This window comes from Gorilla gorilla, chromosome 19 (assembly GCF_029281585.2).
Source record: "Gorilla gorilla gorilla isolate KB3781 chromosome 19, NHGRI_mGorGor1-v2.1_pri, whole genome shotgun sequence".
Taxonomy (NCBI): Eukaryota; Metazoa; Chordata; class Mammalia; order Primates; family Hominidae; genus Gorilla; species Gorilla gorilla.
The window spans coordinates 117,816,056-117,841,177 of record NC_073243.2 but is presented as its reverse complement, the minus strand read 5'-3'; positions in this window follow the sequence as shown (position 1 = coordinate 117,841,177).

Here is a 25,122-nt window from a genome sequence, read left to right as displayed (position 1 = left end):
ATCTGTGTAAACATGCATACATCTTCACCGCTATCGGTATAAACATGGAAATATCTACACCGCGATCTGTATGAACATGGAAATATCTACACCGCTATCTGTTTGAACATGGAAATATCTACACCGCTATCTGCATGAAAATGGAAATATCTACACAAATATCTGCAAATAAATGGAAATATCTACACAGCTATCTCTTTGCACATGGAAATAACTACACCGCTATCTCTATAAACATGGAAATATCTACACCGCCATCTGTATGAACATGGAAATATCTACACCGCCATCTGTATTAAGAAGGAGATATCTACACCGCTATCTGTATAAACATGGAAATATCTACACCGCTATGTGTATAAACACGGAAATATGTTCACCGCTACCTGTATAAACATGGAAGTATCAGCACCGCTATCGGTATGAACATGGCAATATCTACACGGCTATCTGTATGAACATGGAAATATCTACACCGCTATCTGTATGAACATGGAAATGTCTTCACCGCCATCTGTATGAACATGGATATATCTACACAGCCATCTGGATGAATATGGAAATATCTACACCGCTATCTGTATGAACATGGGAATATCTACACAGCCATCTGGATGAACATGGAAATATCTACACCGCTATCTGTATGAACATGGAAATACATACACCGCTATCTGTATGAACATGGAAATATCTACACCGCTATCTGTATGAACATGGAAATAACTACACCTCTATCTGTATGAACATGGAAATATCTACACCGCTATCTGTATGAACATGGAAATACATTCACCGCCATCTGTATGAACATGGATATATCTACACAGCCATCTGGATGAACGTGGAAATACCTACACCGCTATCTGTGTAAACATGCATACAACTTCACCGCTATCTGTATAAACATGGAAATATCTACACCGCTATCTTTATGAACATGGAAATATCTACACCGCTGACTGTTTGAACAGGGAAATATCTACACCGCTATCTGCTTAAAAATGGAAATATCTACACCGCTATCTGTATGAACATGGAAATACTTACACCGCTCTCTGTATGAACATGGAAATATCTACACCGCTATCTGTATGAACATGGAAATATCTACACGGCTATCTGTATGAACATGGAAATACTTTCACCGCCATCTGTATGAACATGGATATATCTACACAGCCATCTGGATGAACATGGAAATATCTACACCGCTATCTGTATGAACACGGAAATATCTACACCACTATCTGCATGAACATGGATATATCTACACAGCCATCTGGATGAACATGGAAATATCTTCACCGCTATCTGTGTAAACATGCATACATCTTCACCGCTATCTGTATAAACATGGAAATATCTACACAGCTATCTTTATGAACATAGAAATATCTACACCGCTAACTGTTTGAACAGGGAAATATATACACCGCTATCTGCATGAAAATGGAAATATCTACACAGCTATCTGCTTATACATGGAAATATCTACACAGCTATCTCTTTACACATGGAAAAAAATACACCGCTATCTGTATGAACATGGAAATATCTACACCGCCATCTGTATGAACATGGAAATACCTGCACCGCCATCTGTATGAACATATAAATATCTACACCGCCATCTGTATTAAGTTGGAGATATCTACACCACTATCTGCATAAACAAGGAAATATCTACACCGCTATCTGTATAAACATGGAAATATCTACACCGCAATGTGTATAAACACGGAAATATCTTCACCGCTATCTGAAAAAACATGGAAATATCTACACCGCTACATGTATAAACATGGAAATATCAGCACCGCTATCTGTATAAACATGGAAATATCTACACCGCCATCTGTATGAACATGGAAATATCTTCGCCGCCATCTGTAGGAACATGGATATATCTACAGAGCCATCTGTATGAACATGGAAATATCTACACCGCTATCTGTATGAACATGGAAATATCTTCACCGCTATCTGTATGAACATGGAAATATCTTCAACGCCATCTGTATGGACATGGATATATCTACACAGCCATCTGGATAAACATGGAAACATCTACACCGCTATCTATATGAACATGGAAACATCTACACCGCTATCTGTGTAAACATGCATACATCTTCACCGCAATCTGTATAAACATGGAAATAGCTACACCGCTACCTGTATAAACATGGAAATATCTACACCGCTATCTCTATGAACATGGAGATATCCACACCGCTATCTGTATGAACATGGAAATAGCTACACCGCTATCTGTATGAACATGGAAATACCTACACCACTATCTGTATGAACATGGAAATATCTACACCGGTATCTGTTTGAACAGGGAAGTATATACACCGCTATCTGCTTGAAAATGGAAATATCTACACAGCTATCTGCATATACATGGGAAAATCTACACAGCTATCTCTTTACACATGGAAATAACTACACCGCTATCTGTATGAACATGGAAATATATACACTGCCATCTGTATGAACATGGAAATATCTGCACCTCCATCTGTATGAACATATAAATATCTACACCGCCATCTGTATTAAGATGGAGATATCTACACCGCTATCTGTATAAACTTGGAAATATCTACACCGCTATCTGTATAAACATGGAAATATCTACACCACTATCTGTATATACATGGAAATGTCTACACCACTACCTGTATAAACATGGAAATATCAGCACCGCTACCTGTATGAACATGTAAATATCTACACCGCTATCTCTGTGAACATGGAATTATCTACACCGCTATCTGTATGAACATGGAAATATCTACACCGCTATCTGTATAAACATGGAAATATGTACACCGCTACCTGTATAAACATGGAAGTATCAGCACCGCTATCGGTATAAACATGGCAATATCTACACGGCTATCTGTATGAACATGGAAATATCTGCACCGCTATCTGTATGAACATGGAAATATCTTCACCGCCATCTGTATGAACATGGATATATCTACACAGCCATCTGGATGAACATGGAAATATCTACGCCGCTATCTGTATGAACATGGAAATATCTACACCGCTATCTGTATGAACATGGAAATATCTTCTCCGCCATCTGTAAGAACATAGATATATCTACACAGCCATCTGTATGAACATGGAAATATCTACACCGCTATCTGTATGAACATGGAAATATCTACACAGCTATCTGTGTAAACATGTATACATCTTCACCGCTATCTGCATGAAAATGGAAATATCTACACAGCTATCTGCATATACATGGAAATATCTACAAAGCTATCTCTTTACACATGGAAATAACTACACTGCTATTTCTATAAACATGGAAATATCTACACCGCCATCTGTATGAACATGGAAATATCTGCACCGACATCTGTATGAACATATAAATATCTACACCGCCATCTGTATTAAGATGGAGATATCTACACCGCTATCAGTATAAACTTGGAAATATCTACACCGCTATCTGTATATACATGGAAATACCTATGCCGCTTTCTGAATAAACAAGGAAATATCTACAATGCTACCTGTATAAACATGGAAATATCAGCAACGCTATCTGTGTGAACATGTAAATAGCTACACAGCCATCTGGATGAACATGGAAATATCTCCACCGCTATCTGTATGAACATGGAAATAGCTACACCGCTATCTGTATGAACATGGAAATATCTACACCGCTATCTGTATAAACACGGAAATATCTACACCGCTATCTGTATAAACATGGAAATATCTACAACGCTATGTGTACAAACATGGAAATATCCACACCGCTATCTGTATAAACATGGAAATATCTACACCGCTACCTGTATAAAAATGGAAATATCAGCACCGCTATCGGTATGAACATGGAAATATCTACACTGCCATCTGTATGAACATGGAAATATCTTCACCGCTATCTGTATGAACTTGGATATATCTACACAGCCATCTGTATGAACATGGAAATACCTACACCGCTATCTGTATGAACATGGAAATATCTAAACCGCTAACTGTTTAAACAGGGAAAAATATACACCTCTATCTGCATGAAAATGGAAATATCTACACCGCTATCTGTATAAACACGGAAATATCTACACCGCTATCTGTATATACATGGAAATATCTACACCGCTATGTGTATAAACATGGAAATATCTACACTGCTACCTGTATAAACATGGAAATATCAGCAACGCTATCTGTATGATCATGTAAATAGCTACACAGCCATCTGGATGAACATGGAAATATCTACACCGCTATCTGTGTAAACATGCATACATCTTCACCGCTATCTGTATAAACATGGAAATATCTACACCGCTACCTGTATAAACATGGAAATATCTACACCGCTATCTCTATGAACATGGAAATATCCACACCGGTATCTGTATGAACATGGAAATAGCTACACCGCTATCTGTATGAACATGGAAATATCTACACCACTATCTGTATGAACATGGAAATACCTACACCGGTATCTGTTTGAACAGGGAAGTATATACACCGCTATCTGCTTGAAAATGGAAATATCTACACAGCTATCTGCATATACATGGGAAAATCTACACAGCTATCTCTTTACACATGGAAATAACTACACCGCTATCTCTATGAACATGGAAATATATACACTGCCATCTGTATGAACATGGAAATATCTGCACCGCCATCTGTATGAACATATAAATATCTACACCGCCATCTGTATTAAGATGGAGATATCTACACCGCTATCTGTATAAACTTGGAAATATCTACACCGCTATCTGTATAAACATGGAAATATCTACACCACTATCTGTATAGACATGGAAATGTCTACACGACTACCTGTATAAACATGGAAATATCAGCACCGCTATCTGTATGAACATGTAAATATCTACACCGCTATCTCTGTGAACATGGAATTATCTACACCGCTATCTGTATGAACATGGATGTAACTACACAGCCATCTGGATGAACATGGAAATATCTACACCGCTATCTGTATGAACATGGAAATATCTACACCGCTATCTGTATGAACATGGAAATATCTTCTCCGCCATCTGTAAGAACATAGATATATCTACACAGCCATCTGTATGAACATGGAAATATCTACACCAATATCTGTATGAACATGGAAATATCTACACCGCTATCTGTGTAAACATGTATACATCTTCACTGCTATCTGCATGAAAATGGAAATATCTACAAAGCTATCTGCATATACATGGAAATATCTACAAAGCTATCTCTTTACACATGGAAATAACTACACTGCTATCTCTATAAACATGGAAATATCTACACCGCCATCTGTATGAACATGGAAATATCTGCACCGACATCGGTATGAACATATAAATATCTACACCGCCATCTGTATTAAGATGGAGATATCTACACCACTATCTGTATAAACTTGGAAATATCTACACCGCTATCTGTATATACATGGAAATATCTATGCCGCTTTCTGTATAAACAAGGAAATATCTACACTGCTACCTGTATAAACATGGAAATATCAGCACCGCTATCTGTATGAACATGTAAATAGCTACACAGCCATCTGGATGAACATGGAAATATCTGCACCGCTATCTGTATGAACATGGAAATAGCTACACCGCTATCTGTATGAACATGGAAATATCTACACCACTATCTGTATGAACATGGAAATATCTACACCGCTATCTGTATGAACATGGAAATATCTTCACCGCCATCTGTATGAACATGGATATATCTACACAGCCATCTGGATGAACATGGAAATATCTACACCGCTATTTGTATGAACATGGAAATAGCTACACTGCTATCCGTATGAACATGGAAATATCTACACCGCTATCTGTATAAACATGGAAATATCTACAACGCTATCTGTATGAACATGGAAATATCTTCACCGCCATCTGTATGAACATGGAAATATCTACACAGCCATCTGGATGAACATGAAAATATCTGCACCGCTATCTGTGTAAACATGCATACATCTTCACCGCTATCTGTATAAACATGGAAATATCTACACCGCTACCTGTATAAACATGGAAATATCTACACCGCTATCTCTATGAACATGGAAATATCCACACCGCTATCTGAATGAACATGGAAATAGGCACACCGCTATCTGTATGAACATGGAAATATCTACACCACTATCTGTATGAACATGAAAATATCTACACCGCTATCTGTTTGAACAGGGAAGTATATACACCGCTATCTGCATGAAAATGGAAATATCTACACAGCTATCTGCATATACATGGGAATATCTACACAGCCATCTCTTTACACATGGAAATATCTACACCGCTATCTGTATGAACATGGAAATATCTGCACCGCCATCTGTATGAACATGCAAATATCTACACCGCCATCTGTATTAAGATGGAGATATCTACACCGCTTTCTGTATAAACTTGGAAATATCTACACCGCAATCTGTATAAACATGGAAATATCTACACCACTATCTGTATAAACATGGAAATATCTACACCGCTACCTGTATAAACATGGAAATATCAGCACCGCTATCTGTATGAACATGGAAATATCTACACCGCTATCTGTTTGAACAGGGAAATATATACACCGCTATCTGCATGAAAATGGAAACATCTACACAGCTATCTGCATATACATGGAAATATCTATACAGCTATCTCTTTACACATGGAAATAATTACACCGCTATCTGTATGAACATGGAAATATCTACACCGCCATATGTATGAACATGGAAATATCTGCACCGCCATCTCTATGAACATAGAAATATATACACTGCCATCTGTATTAAGAAGGAGATATCTACGCCGCTATCTGTATAAACATGGAAATATCTACACTGCTATCTGTATAAACATGGAAATATCTACACCGCTATCTGTATAAACATGGAAATATCTACACCGCTACCTGTATAAGCATGGAAATATCAGCACCGCTATCGGTATGAACATGGAAATACCTACACCGCTATCTGTATGAACATGGAAATATCTACACCGCTATCTGTATGAACATGGAAATATCTTCACTGCCATCTGTATGAACATGGATATATCAACACAGCCATCTGGATGAACATGGAAATATCTACACCGCTATCTGTATGAACATGGAAATATCTACACAGCCATCTGGATGAACATGAAAATATCTACACCGCTATATGTGTAAACATGCATACATCTTCACCGCTATCTGTATAAACATGGAAATATCTACACCGCTACCTGTATAAACATGGAAATATCAGCACCGCTATCTGTATGAACATGGAAATATCTACACCGCTATCTCTATGAACATGGAAATATCCACACCGCTATCTGTATGAACATGGAAATAGCTACACCGGTATCTGTATGAACATGGAAATATCTACACCACTATCTGTATGAACATGGAAATATCTACACCGCTATCTGTTTGAACAGGGAAATATATACACCGCTATCTGCATGAAAATGGGAATATCTACACAGCTATCTGAATATACATGGGAATATATACACAGCTATCTCTTTACACATGGAAATAACTACACCGCTAACTGTATGAACATGGAAATATCTACACCGCCATCTGTATGAACATGGAAATATCTGCACCGCCATCTGTATGAAGATATAAATATCTACACCGCCATCTGCATTAAGAAGGATATATCTACACCGATATCTGTATAAACATGGAAATATCTACACTGCTATCTGTATAAACATGGAAATATCTACACCGCTATCTGTACAAACATGGAAATATCTACATCGCTACCTGTATAAACATGGAAATATCAGCACCACTATCGGTATGAACACGGAAATATCTTCACCGCTATCTCCATGAACATGGAAATATCTACACCGCTATCTGTATGAACATGGAAATATCTTCACTGCCATCTGTATGAACATGGATATATCTACAATGCCATCTGGATGAACATGGAAATATCTACACCGCTATCTGCATGAACATGGAAACGTCTACACTGCTATCCTTGTAAACATGCATACAACTTCACCGCTAACTGTATAAACATGGAAATATCTACACCGCTATCTGTATGAACATGGAAATAGCTACATCGCTATCTGTATGAACATGGAAATATCTACACCACTATCTGTATGAACATGGAATTATCTACACCGCTATCTGCATGAACATGGATATATCTACACAGCCATCTGGATGAACTTGGAAATATCTACACCGCTATCTGTATGAACATGGAAATATCTACACCACTATCTGTATGAACATGGAAATATCTACACCGCTATCTATTTGAACAGGGAAATATATACACCGCTATCTGCATGAAAATGGAAATATCTAAACAGCTATCTGCATATACTTGGAAATATCTATACAGCTATCTCTTTACACATGGAAATAACTACACCGCTATCTGTATGAACCTGGAAATATCTACACCGCCACCTGTATGAACATGGAAATATCTGCACCGCCATCTCTATGAACATATAAATATCTACACTGTCATCTGTATTAAGAAAGAGATACCTTCAGCGCTATCTGTATAAACATGGAAATATCTACACTGCTATCTGTATAAACATGGAAATATCTATACCGCTATCTGTATAAACATGGAAATATCTACACCGCTACCTGTATAAACATGGAAATATCAGCAACGTTATCGGTATGAACACGGAAATATCTACACCGCTATCTGTATGAACATGGAAATATCTACACCGCTATCTGTATGAACATGGAAATATCTTCACCGCCATCTGAATGAACATGGATATATCTACACAGCCATCTGGATGAACATGGAAATATCTACACCGCTATCGGTATGAACATGGAAATATCTACACAGCCATCTGGATGAACATGAAAATATGTACACCGCTATATGTGTAAACTTGCATACATCTTCACCGCTATCTGTATAAACATGTAAATATCTACACCGCTACCTGTATAAACATGGAAATATCAGCACCGCTATCTGTATGAACATGGAAATATCTACTCCGCTATCTCTATGAACATGGAAATATCCACACCGCTATCTGTATGAACATGGAAATAGCTACACCGCTATCTGTATGAACATGGAAATATCTTCACTGCCATCTGCATGAACATGGATATATCTACACAGCCATCTGGATCAACATGGAAATATCTACACCGCTATCTGCATGAACATGGAAACATCTACACTGCTATCCTTGTAAACATGCATACATCTTCACCGCTATCTGTATAAACATGGAAATATATACACCGCTATCTGTATGAACATGGAAATATCTACACCGCTATCTGTTTGAACATGGAAATATCTACACCGCTATCTGCATGAAAATGGAAATATCTACACAGCTATCTGCATACACATGGAAATATCTACAAAGCTATCTCTTTACACATGGAAATAACTACACCGCTATCTCTATAAACATGGAAATATCTACACCGCCATCTATATGAACATGGAAATATCCGCACCGCCATCTGTATGAACATATAAATATCTACACCGCCATCTGTATTAAGATGGAGATATCTACACCGCTATCTGTATAAACTTGGAAATATCTACACCGCTATCTGAATAAACATGGAAATATCTACATCAGTATCTGTATAAACATGGAAATATCTACACCGCTACCGGTATAAACATGGAAATATCAGCACCGCTATCTGTATAAACATGGAAATATCTACACCGCTATCTGTATAAACATGGAATTATCTACACCGCTATCTGTATGAACATGGATATATCTACACAGCCATCTGGATGAACATGGAAATATCTACGCTGCTATCTGTGTAGACATGCATACATCTTCACCGCTATCTGTATAAACGTGGAAATATCTACACCGCTATCTGTTTGAACATGGAAATATCTACACCGCCATCTGTATTAACATGGGAATATCTGCACTGCCATCTGTATGAACATATAAATATCTACACCGCCATCTGTATTAAGATGGAGATATCAACACCGATATCTGTATAAACATGGAAATATCTACACCGCTACCTGTATAAACACGGAAATATCAGCACCGCTATCTGTATGAACATGGAAATATCTACACCGCTATCTGTATGAACATGGAAATATCTACACCTCTATCTGTATGAACATGGAAATATCTACATCGCTATCTGTATGAACATGGGAATATCTACACCGCTATCTGTTTCAACATGGAAATATCTACACCGCTATCTGCATGAAAATGGAAATATCTACAAAGCTATCTGCATATACATGGGAATATCTACACAGCTATCTGTATGAACATGGAAATATCTGCACCGCCATCTGTATGAACATATAAACATCTGCACCGCCATCTGTATTAAGAAGGAGATATCTACACCGCTATCTCTATAAACATGGAAATATCTACACCGCCATCTGTATGAACATGGAAATATCTGCACCGCCATCTGTATGAACATATAAACATCTACACCGCCGTCTGTATTAAGAAGGAGATATCTACACCGCTATCTGTATAAACAAGGAAATATCTTCACTTCTGTCTGTATAAACATGGAAATATCTACACCGCTATCTGTATGAACATGGAAATATCTACACCGCTACCTGTATAAACATGGAAATAACAGCACCGCTATCGGTATGAACATGGAAATATCTACACCGCTATGTGTAGGAACATGGAAATATCTACACCGCCATCTGTGTGAACATGGAAATATCTTCACTGCCATCTGTATGAACATGGATATATCTACACAGCCATCTGGATGAACATGGAAATATCTACACCGCTATCTGTATGAACATGGAAATATCTACACTGCTATCCTTGTAAACATGCATACATCTTCACCGCTATCTGTATAAACATGGAAATATCTACACCGCTATCTGTATGAACATGGAAATATCTACACCGCTATCTGTTTGAACATGGAAATATCTACACCGCTATCCGCATGAAAATGGAAATATCTACACAGCTATCTGCATACACATGGAAATATCTACAAAGCTATCTCTTTGCACATGGAAATAACTACACCGCTATCTCTATAAACATGGAAATATCTACACGGCCATCTATATGAACACGGAAATATCTGCACCGCCATCTGTATGAACATAAAATATCTACACCACCATCTGTATTAAGATGGAGATATCTACACATCTATCTGTATAAACATGGAAATATCTACACCACTATCTGTATAAACATGGAAATAACTACACCGCTACCTGTATAAATATGGAAATATCAGCACAGCTATCTGTATGAACATGGAAATATCTACACCGCTATCTCCTTGAACATGGAAATATCTACACCGCTATCTGTATGAACATGGAAATAGCTACACCGCTATCTTTATGAACATGGAAATATCTACACCACTATCTGTATGAACATGGAAATATCTACACCACTATCTGTATGAACATGGATATATCTATACAGCCATCTGGATGAACATGGAAATATCTACACTGCTATCTGTATGAACATGGAAATATCTACACCGCTATCTGTATGAACATGGATATATCTACACAGCCATCTGGATGAACATGGAAATATCTACACCGATATCTGTGTAGACATGGAAATATCTACACCGCTACATGTATAAACATGGAAATATCAGCCCCGCTATCTGTATGAACATGGAAATATCTACACCGCCATCTGTATGAACATGGAAATATCTTCACCGCCATCTGTAGGAACATGCATATATCTACACAGCCATCTGTATGAACATGGAAATATCTACACCGCTATCTGTATGTACATGGAAATATCTACACCGCTATCTGTATGAACATGGAAATACCTTCACCGCCATCTATATGAACATGGATATATCTACACAGCCATCTGGATGAACATGGAAATATCTGCACCGCTATCTGTATGAACATGGAAATATCTACACCGCTATCTGCATGAACATGGATATATCTACACATCCATCTGGATGAACATGGAAATATCTACACCGCTATCTGTGTAAACATGCATACATCTTCACCGCTATCTGTATAAACATGGAAATATCTACACAGCTATCTTTATGAACATAGAAATATCTACACCGCTAACTGTTTGAACAGGGAAATATATACACCGCTATCTGCATGAAAATGGAAATATCTACACAGCTATCTGCTTATACATGGAAATATCTACACAGCTATCTCTTTACACATGGAAAAAAATACACCGCTATCTGTATGAACATGGAAATATCTACACCGCCATCTGTATGAACATGGAAATACCTTCACCGCCAGCTGTATGAACATATAAATATCTACACCGCCATCTGTATTAAGTTGGAGATATCTACACCACTATCTGCATAAACATGGAAATATCTACACCGCTATCTGTATAAACATGGAAATATCTACACCGCAATGTGTATAAACATGGAAATATCTACACCGCTACATGTATAAACATGGAAATATCAGCACCGCTATCTGTATGAACATGGAAATATCTACACCGCCATCTGTATGAACATGGAAATATCTTCACCGCCATCTGTAGGAACATGGATATATCTACACAGCCATCTGTATGAACATGGAAATATCTACACAGCCATCTGTATCAACATGGAAATATCTACACCGCTATCTGTATCAACATGGAAATATCTACACCGCTATCGGTATGAACATTGCAATATCAACACGGCTATTTGTATGAACATGGAAATATCTACACCGCTACCTGTATAAACATGGAAATATCAGCACCGCTATCAGTATGAACATGGAAGTTTCTACACCGCCATCCGTATGAACATGGAAATATCTTCACCGCCATCCGTATGAACATGGAAATATCTGCACCGCCATCTGTATGAACATATAAATATCTACACCGCCATCTGTATTAAGATGGAGATATCTACACCGCTATCTGTATAAACATGGAAATATCTACACCACTATCTGTATAAACATGGAAATATCTACACCGCTATCTGTATAAACATGGAAATATATACACCGATACCTGTATAAACATGGAAATATCAGCACCGCTATCTGTATGAACATGGAAATATCTACACCGCCATCTGTATGAACATGGAAATATCGTCACCGCCATCTGTATGAACATGGATATATCTACACAGCCATCTGTATGAACATGGAAATATCTTCACCGCCATCTGTATGAACATGGATATGTCTACACAGCCGTCTGGATGAACATGGAAATATCTACACCGCTATCTGTATGAACATGGAAATATCTACACCGCTATCTGTGTAAACATGCATACATCTTCACCGCTATCTGTATAAACATGGAAATATCTACACCGCTAAATGTATGAACATGGAAATATCTACACCGCTATCTGTTTGAACATGGAAATATCTACACAGCTATCTGCATGAAAATGGAAATATCTACACAAATATCTGCATATAAATGGAAATATCTACACAGCTATCCCTTTGCACATGGAAATAACTACACCGCTATCTCTATAAACATGGAAATATCTACACCGCCATCTGTATGAACATGGAAATATCTACAACGCCATCTGTATTAAGAAGGAGATATCTACACCGCTATCTGTATAAACATGGAAATATCTACACCGCTATCTGTATTAACATGGAAATATCTACACCGCTATGTGTATAAACACGGAAATATGTTCACCGCTACCTGTATAAACATGGAAGTATCAGCACCGCTATCGGTATGAACATGGCAATATCTACACGGCTATCTGTATGAACATGGAAATATCTACACCGCTATCTGTATGAACATGGAAATGTCTTCACCGCCATCTGTATGAACATGGATATATCTACACAGCCATCTGGATGAATATGGAAATATCTACACCGCTTTCTGTATGAACATGGAAATATCTACACCGCTATCTGTATGAACATGGGAATATCTACACAGCCATCTGGATGAACATGGAAATATCTACACCGCTATCTGTATGAACATGGAAATACATACACCGCTATCTGTATGAACATGGAAATATCTACACCGCTATCTGTATGAACATGGAAATATCTACACCGCTATCTGTATGAACATGGAAATATCTACACCACTATCTGTATGAACATGGAAATATCTACACCACTATCTGTATGAACATGGATATATCTATACAGCCATCTGGATGAACATGGAAATATCTACACTGCTATCTGTATGAACATGGAAATATCTACACCGCTATCTGTATGAACATGGATATATCTACACAGCCATCTGGATGAACATGGAAATATCTACACTGATATCTGTGTAGACATGCATACATCTTCACCGCTATCTGTATAAACATGGAAATATCTACACCGCTATCTGTTTGAACATGGAAATATATAGACCGCTATCTGCATGAGAATGGAAAAATCTACACAGCTATCTGCATATACATGGAAATATCTACACAGCTATCTCTTTACACATGGAAAAAACTACACCGCTATCTGTATGAGCATGGAAATATCTACACCGCCATCTGTATCAACATGGGAATATCTGCACCGCCATCTGTATGAACATATAAATATCTACACCGCTATCTCTATTAAGATGGAGATATCTACACCGCTATCTGTATAAACATGGAAATATCTACACCACTACGTGTATAAACATGGAAATATCAGCACCGCTATCTGTATGAACATGGAAATATCTACACCGCTATCTGTATGAACATGGAAATATCTACACCTCTATCTGTATGAACATGGAAATAGCTACACCGCTATCTGTATGAACATGGAAATATCTACAGCACTATCTGTATGAACATGGAAATATCTACACCGCTATCTGTTTGAACAGGGAAGTATATACACCGCTATCTGCTTGAAAATGGAAATATCTACACAGCTATCTGCATATACATGGGAATATCTACACAGCTATCTCTTTACAAATGGAAATATCTACACCGCTATCTGTATGAACATGGAAATATCTACACCGCCATCTGAATGAACATGGAAAAATCTGCACCGCCATCTGAATAAACATATAAATATCTACACCGCCATCTGTATTAAGATGGAGATATCTACACCGCTATGTGTATAAACATGGAAATATCTACACCGATATGTGTATAAACATGGTAATATCTACACTGCTATCTGTATAAACATGGAAATATCTACACCGCTACCTGTATAAACATGGAAATATCAGCACCGCTATCAGTATGAACATGGAAGTATCTACACCGCCATCTGTATGAACATGGAAATATCTTCACGGCCATCTGTACGAACATGGAAATATCTGCACCGCCATCTGTATGAACATATAAATATCTACACCGCCATCTGTATTAAGAAGGAGATATCTACACCGCTATCTGTATAAACATGGAAATATCTACACCGCTATCTGTATGAACATGGAGATATCTACACCGTTACCTGTATAAACACGGAAATATGTACACCGCTACCTGTATAAACATGGAAGTATCAGCACCGCTATCGGTATGAACATGGCAATATCTACATGGCTATCTGTATGAACATGGAAATATCTACAACGCCATCTGTATGAACATGGAAATATCTGCACCGCCATCTGTATGAACATGGATATATCTACATAGCCATCTGGATGAACATGGAAATATCTACACCGCTATCTGTATGAACATGGAAATATTTACACCGCTATCTGTATGAACATGGAAATATCTACCCAGCCATAAGGATGAACATGGAAATATCTACACCACTATCTGTATGAACATGGAAATACATACACCGCTATCTGTATGAACATGGAAATATCTACACCGCTATCTGTATGAACATGGAAATACATACACCGCTATCTGTATGAACATGGAAATATCTTCAACGCCATCTGTATGAACATGGATATATCTACACAGCCATGTGGATGTACATGGAAATATCTACACCGATATCTGTGAAAACATGCATACATCTTCACCGCTATCTGTATAAACATGGAAATATCTACACCGCTATCTTTATGAACATGGAAATATCTACACCGCTAACTGTTTGAACAGGGAAATATATACACCGCTATCTGCATGAAAATGGAAATATCTACACCGCTATCTGTATGAACATGGAAATACATACTCAACTATCTGTATGAACATGGAAATATCTACACCGCTATGTGTATGAACATGGAAATATCTACACCGCTATCTGTATAAACATGGAAATATCTACACCGCTACATGTATAAACATGGAAATATCAGCCCCGCTATCTGTATGAACATGGAAATATCTACACCGCCATCTGTATGAACATGGAAATATCTTCACCGCCATCTGTAGGAACATGCATATATCTACACAGCCATCTGTATGAACATGGAAATATCTACACCGCTATCTGTATGTACATGGAAATATCTACACCGCTATCTGTATGAACATGGAAATACCTTCACCGCCATCTATATGAACATGGATATATCTACACAGCCATCTGGATGAACATGGAAATATCTGCACCGCTATCTGTATGAACATGGAAATATCTACACCGCTATCTGCATGAACATGGATATATCTACACATCCATCTGGATGAACATGGAAATATCTACACCGCTATCTGTGTAAACATGCATACATCTTCACCGCTATCTGTATAAACATGGAAATATCTACACAGCTATCTTTATGAACATAGAAATATCTACACCGCTAACTGTTTGAACAGGGAAATATATACACCGCTATCTGCATGAAAATGGAAATATCTACACAGCTATCTGCTTATACATGGAAATATCTACACAGCTATCTCTTTACACATGGAAAAAAATACACCGCTATCTGTATGAACATGGAAATATCTACACCGCCATCTGTATGAACATGGAAATACCTTCACCGCCAGCTGTATGAACATATAAATATCTACACCGCCATCTGTATTAAGTTGGAGATATCTACACCACTATCTGCATAAACATGGAAATATCTACACCGCTATCTGTATAAACATGGAAATATCTACACCGCAATGTGTATAAACATGGAAATATCTACACCGCTACATGTATAAACATGGAAATATCAGCACCGCTATCTGTATGAACATGGAAATATCTACACCGCCATCTGTATGAACATGGAAATATCTTCACCGCCATCTGTAGGAACATGGATATATCTACACAGCCATCTGTATGAACATGGAAATATCTACACCGCTATCTGTATCAACATGGAAATATCTACACCGCTATCTGTATAAACATGGAAATATCTACACCGCTATCGGTATGAACATTGCAATATCAACACGGCTATTTGTATGAACATGGAAATATCTACACCGCTACCTGTATAAACATGGAAATATCAGCACCGCTATCAGTATGAACATGGAAGTTTCTACACCGCCATCCGTATGAACATGGAAATATCTTCACCGCCATCCGTATGAACATGGAAATATCTGCACCGCCATCTGTATGAACATATAAATATCTACACCGCCATCTGTATTAAGATGGAGATATCTACACCGCTATCTGTATAAACATGGAAATATCTACACCACTATCTGTATAAACATGGAAATATCTACACCGCTATCTGTATAAACATGGAAATATATACACCGATACCTGTATAAACATGGAAATATCAGCACCGCTATCTGTATGAACATGGAAATATCTACACCGCCATCTGTATGAACATGGAAATATCGTCACCGCCATCTGTATGAACATGGATATATCTACACAGCCATCTGTATGAACATGGAAATATCTTCACCGCCATCTGTATGAACATGGATATGTCTACACAGCCGTCTGGATGAACATGGAAATATCTACACCGCTATCTGTATGAACATGGAAATATCTACACCGCTATCTGTGTAAACATGCATACATCTTCACCGCTATCTGTATAAACATGGAAATATCTACACCGCTAAATGTATGAACATGGAAATATCTACACCGCTATCTGCTTGAACATGGAAATATCTACACAGCTATCTGCATGAAAATGGAAATATCTACACAAATATCTGCATATAAATGGAAATATCTACACAGCTATCCCTTTGCACATGGAAATAACTACACCGCTATCTCTATAAACATGGAAATATCTACACCGCCATCTGTATGAACATGGAAATATCTACAACGCCATCTGTATTAAGAAGGAGATATCTACACCGCTATCTGTATAAACATGGAAATATCTACACCGCTATCTGTATTAACATGGAAATATCTACACCGCTATGTGTATAAACACGGAAATATGTTCACCGCTACCTGTATAAACATGGAAGTATCAGCACCGCTATCGGTATGAACATGGCAATATCTACACGGCTATCTGTATGAACATGGAAATATCTACACCGCTATCTGTATGAACATGGAAATGTCTTCACCGCCATCTGTATGAACATGGATATATCTACACAGCCATCTGGATGAATATGGAAATATCTACACCGCTTTCTGTATGAACATGGAAATATCTACACCGCTATCTGTATGAACATGGGAATATCTACACAGCCATCTGGATGAACATGGAAATATCTACACCGCTATCTGTATGAACATGGAAATACATACACCGCTATCTGTATGAACATGGAAATATCTACACCGGTATCTGTATGAACATGGAAATAACTACACCACTATCTGTATGAACATGGAAATATCTACACCGCTATCTGTATGAACATGGAAATACATTCACCGCCATCTGTATGAACATGGATATATCTACACAGCCATCTGGATGAACGTGGAAATACCTACACCGCTATCTGTGTAAACATGCATACAACTTCACCGCTATCTGTATAAACATGGAAATATCTACACAGCCATCTTTATGAACATGGAAATATCTACACCGCTATCTGTTTGAACAGGGAAATATATACACCGCTATCTGCTTAAAAATGGAAATATCTACACCGCTATCTGTATGAACATGGAAATACTTACACCGCTCTCTGTATGAACATGGAAATATCTACACCGCTATCTGTATGAACATGGAAATATCTACACCGCTATCTGTATGAACATGGAAATACCTTCACCGCCATCTGTATGAACATGGATATATCTACACAGCCATCTGGATGAACATGGAAGTATCTGCACCGCTATCTGTATGAACATGGAAATATCTACACCGCTATCTGCATGAACATGGATATATCTACACAGCCATCTGGATGAACATGGAAATATCTACACCGCTATCTGTGTAAACATGCATACATCTTCACTGCTATCTGTATAAACATGGAAATATCTACACAGCTATCTTTATGAACATAGAAATATCTACACCGCTAACTGTTTGAACAGGGAAATATATACTCCGCTATCTGCATGAAAATGGAAATATCTACACAGCTATCTGCTTATACATGGAAATATCTACACAGCTATCTCTTTACACATGGAAAAAAATACACCGCTATCTGTATGAACATGGAAATATCTACACCGCCATCTGTATGAACATGGAAATACGTGCACCGCCATCTGTATGAACATATAAATATCTACACCCCCATCTGTATTAAGTTGGAGATATCTACACCACTATCTGCATAAACATGGAAATATCTACACCGCTATCTGTATAAACATGGAAATATCTACACCGAAATGTGTATAAACATGGTAATATCTACACCGCTATCTGTAAAAACATGGAAATATCTACACCGCTACATGTATAAACATGGAAATATCAGCACCGCTATCTGTATAAACATGGAAATATCTACACCGCTATCTGTATGAACATGGAAATATCTTCACCGCCATCTGTAGGAACATGGATATATCTACACAGCCATCTGTATGAACATGGAAATATCTACACCGCTATCTGTATGAACATGGAAATATCTTCACCGCTATCTGTATGAACATGGAAATATCTTCACCGCCATCTGTATGGACATGGATATATCTACACAGCCATCTGGATAAACATGGAAATATCTACACCGCTATCTGTATGAACATGGAAACATCTACACCGCTATCTGTGTAAACATGCATACATCTTCACCGCTATCTGTATAAACATGGAAATATCTACACCGCTATCTGTACGAACATGGAAATATCTACACCGCTACCTGTTTGAACATGGAAGTATCTACACCGCTATCTGCATGAAAATGGAAATATCTACCCAGCTATCTGCATATACATGGAAATATCTACACAGCTATCTCTTTACACATGGAAATAACTACACCGCTATCTCTATAAACATGGAAATATCTACACCACCATCTGTATGAACATGGAAATATCTGCACCGCCATCTGTATGAACATATAAATATCTACACCGCCATCTGTATGAAGAAGGAGATATCTACACTGCTATCTGTATAAACATGGAAATATCTACACCGCTATCTGTATAAACATGGAAATATCTACACCGCTATCTGTATCAACATGGAAATATCTACACCGCTATCTGTATAAACACGGAAATATGTACACCGCTATCGGTATGAACACTGCAATATCTACACGACTATCTGTATGAACATGGAAATATCTACACCGCTATCTGTATGAACATGGAAATATCTTCACCGCCATCTGTATGAACATGGATATATCTACACAGCCATCTGGATGAACATGGAAATATCTACACCGCTATCTGTGTAAACATGCATACATCTTCACCGCTATCTGTATAAACATGGAAATATCTACACCGCTATCTTTATGAACATGGAAATATCTAAACCGCTTACTGTTTGAACACGGAAATATGTACACAGCTATCTGCATGAAAATGGAAATATCTACACCGCTATCTGTATGAACATGGAAATACATACACCGCTATCTATATGAACATGGAAATATCTACACCGCTATCTGTATAAACACGGAAATATCTACACTGCTATCTGTATAAACATGGAAATATCTATAACGCTATGTGTATAAACATGGAAATATCCACACCGCTATCTGTATAAACATGGAAATATATACACCGCTACCTGTATAAACATGGAAATATCAGCACCGCTATCGGTATGAACATGGAAATATCTACACTGCCATCTGTATGAACATGGAAATATCTTCACCGTTATCTGTATGAACTTGGATATATCTACACAGCCATCTGTATGAACATGGAAATACCTACACCGCTATCTGTATGAACACGGAAATATCTAAACCGCTAACTGTTTGAACAGGGAAAAATATACACCTCTATCTGCATGAAAATGGAAATATCTACACCGCTATCTGTATGAACATGGAAATACATACACCGCAATCTGTATGAACATAGAAATATCTACACCGCTATCTGTATAAACACGGAAATATCTACACCGCTATCTGTATATACATGGAAATATCTACACCGCTATGTGTATAAACATGGAAATATCTACACTGCTACCTGTATAAACATGGAAATATCAGCACCGCTATCTGTATGATCATGTAAATAGCTACACAGCCATCTGGATGAACATGGAAATATCTACACCGCTATCTGTATGAACATGGAAATAGCTACACCGCTATCTGTATGAACATGGAAATATCTACACCACTATCTGTATGAACATGGAAATATCTACACCGCTATCTGTATGAACATGGAAATATCTTCACTGCCATCTGTATGAACATGTATATATCTACACAGCCATCTGGATGAACATGGAAATATCTACACCGCTATCTGTATGAACATGTTAATATCTACACAGCCATCTGGATGAACATGAAAATATCTACACCGCTATCTGTGTAAACATGCATACATCTTCACCGCTATCTGTATAAACATGGAAATAACTACACCGCTACCTGTATAAACATGGAAATATCTACACCGCTATCTCTATGAACATGGAAATATCCACACCGCTAGCTGTATGAACATGGAAATAGCTACACCGCTATCTGTATGAACAAGGAAATATCTACACCACTATCTGTATGAACATGGAAATATCTACAACGGTATCTGTTTGAACAGGGAAGTATATACACCGCCATCTGCTTGAAAATGGAAATATCTACACAGCTATCTGCATATACATGGGAAAACCTACACAGCTATCTCTTTACACATGGAAATAACTACACCGCTATCTGTATGAACATGGAAATATATACACTGCCATCTGTATGAACATGGAAATATCTGCACCGCCCTCTGTATGAACATATAAATACACCGCCATCTGTATTAAGATGGAGATATCTACACCGCTATCTGTATAAACTTGGAAATATCTACACCGCTATCTGTATAAACATGGAAATATCTACACCACTATCTGTATAAACTTGGAAATGTCTACACCGCTACCTGTATAAACATGGAAATATCAGCACCGCTATCTGTATGAACATGTAAATATCTACACCGCTATCTCTGTGAACATGGAATTATCTACACCGCTATCTGTATGAACATGGAAATATCTACACCGCTATCTGTATAAACATGGAAATATGTACACCGCTACCAGTATAAACATGGAAGTATCAGCACCGCTATCGGTATAAACATGGCAATACCTACACGGCTATCTGTATGAACATGGAAATATCTGCACCGCTATCTGTATGAACATGGAAATATCTTCACCGCAATCTGTATGAACATGGATATATCTACACAGCCATCTGTATGAACATGGAAATATCTTCACCGCCATCTGTAGGAACATGGATATATGTACACAGCCATCTGTATGAACATGGAAATATCTACACCGCTATCTGTATCAACATGGAAATATCTACACCGCTATCTGTATAAACATGGAAATATCTACACCGCCAGCGGTATGAACATTGCAATATCAACACGGCTATTTGTATGAACATGGAAATATCTACACCGCTACCTGTATAAACATGGAAATATCAGCACCGCTATCAGTATGAACATGGAAGTTTCTACACCGCCATCCGTATGAACATGGAAATATCTTCACCGCCATCCGTATGAACATGGAAATATCTGCACCGCCATCTGTATGAACATATAAATATCTACACCGCCATCTGTATTAAGATGGAGATATCTACACCGCTATCTGTATAAACATGGAAATATCTACACCGCTATCTGTATAAACATGGAAATATCTACACCGCTATCTGTATAAACATGGAAATATATACTCCGATACCTGTATAAACATGGAAATATCAGCACCGCTATCTGTATGAACATGGAAATATCTACACCGCCATCTGTATGAACATGGAAATATCGTCACCGCCATCTGTATGAACATGGATATATCTACACAGCCATCTGTATGAACATGGAAATATCTTCACCGCCATCTGTATGAACATGGATATGTCTACACAGCCGTCTGGATGAACATGGAAATATCTACACCGCTATCTGTATGAACATGGAAATATCTACACCGCTATCTGTGTAAACATGCATACATCTTCACCGCTATCTGTATAAACATGGAAATATCTACACCGCTAAATGTATGAACATGGAAATATCTACACCGCTATCTGTTTGAACATGGAAATATCTACACAGCTATCTGCATGAAAATGGAAATATCTACACAAATATCTGCATATAAATGGAAATATCTACACAGCTATCTCTTTGCACATGGAAATAACTACACCGCTATCTCTATAAACATGGAAATATCTACACCGCCATCTGTATGAACATGGAAATATCTACAACGCCATCTGTATGAACATGGAAATATCTTCACCGCCATCTGTATGAACATGGATATATCTACACAGCCATCTGGATGAACATGGAAATATCTACACCGCTATCTGTATGAACATGGAAATATCTACACCGCTATCTGTATGAACATGGAAATATCTTCTCCGCCATCTGTAAGAACATAGATATATCTACACAGCCATCTGTATGAACATGGAAATATCTACACCGCTATCTGTATGAACATGGAAATATCTACACCGCTATCTGTGTAAACATGTATACATCTTCACCGCTATCTGCATGAAAATGGAAATATCTACACAGCTATCTGCATATACATGGAAATATCTACAAAGCTATCTCTTTACACATGGAAATAACTACACTGCTATCTCTATAAACATGGAAATATCTACACCGCCATCTGTATGAACATGGAAATATCTGCACCGACATCTGTATGAACATATAAATAGCTACACCGCCATCTGTATTAAGATGGAGGTATCTACACCGCTATCTGTATAAACTTGGAAATATCTACACCGCTATCTGTATATACATGGAAATATCTATGCCGCTTTCTGTATAAACAAGGAAATATCTACACTGCTACCTGTATAAACATGGAAATATCAGCACCGCTATCTGTATGAACATGTAAATAGCTACACAGCCATCTGGATGAACATGGAAATATCTGCACCGCTATCTGTATGAACATGGAAATATCTACACCGCTTTCTGTATGAACATGGATATATCTTCTCCGCCATCTGTAAGAACATAGATATATCTACACAGCCATCTGTATGAACATGGAAATATCTACACCGCTATCTGTATGAACATGGAAATATCTACACCGCTATCTGTGTAAACATGTATACATCTTCACCGCTATCTGCATGAAAATGGAAATATCTACACAGCTATCTGCATATACATGGAAATATCTACAAAGCTATCTCTTTACACATGGAAATAACTACACTGCTATCTCTATAAACATGGAAATATCTACACCGCCATCTGTATGAACATGGAAATATCTGCACCGACATCTGTATGAACATATAAATAGCTACACCGCCATCTGTATTAAGATGGAGGTATCTACACCGCTATCTGTATAAACTTGGAAATATCTACACCGCTATCTGTATATACATGGAAATATCTATGCCGCTTTCTGTATAAACAAGGAAATATCTACACTGCTACCTGTA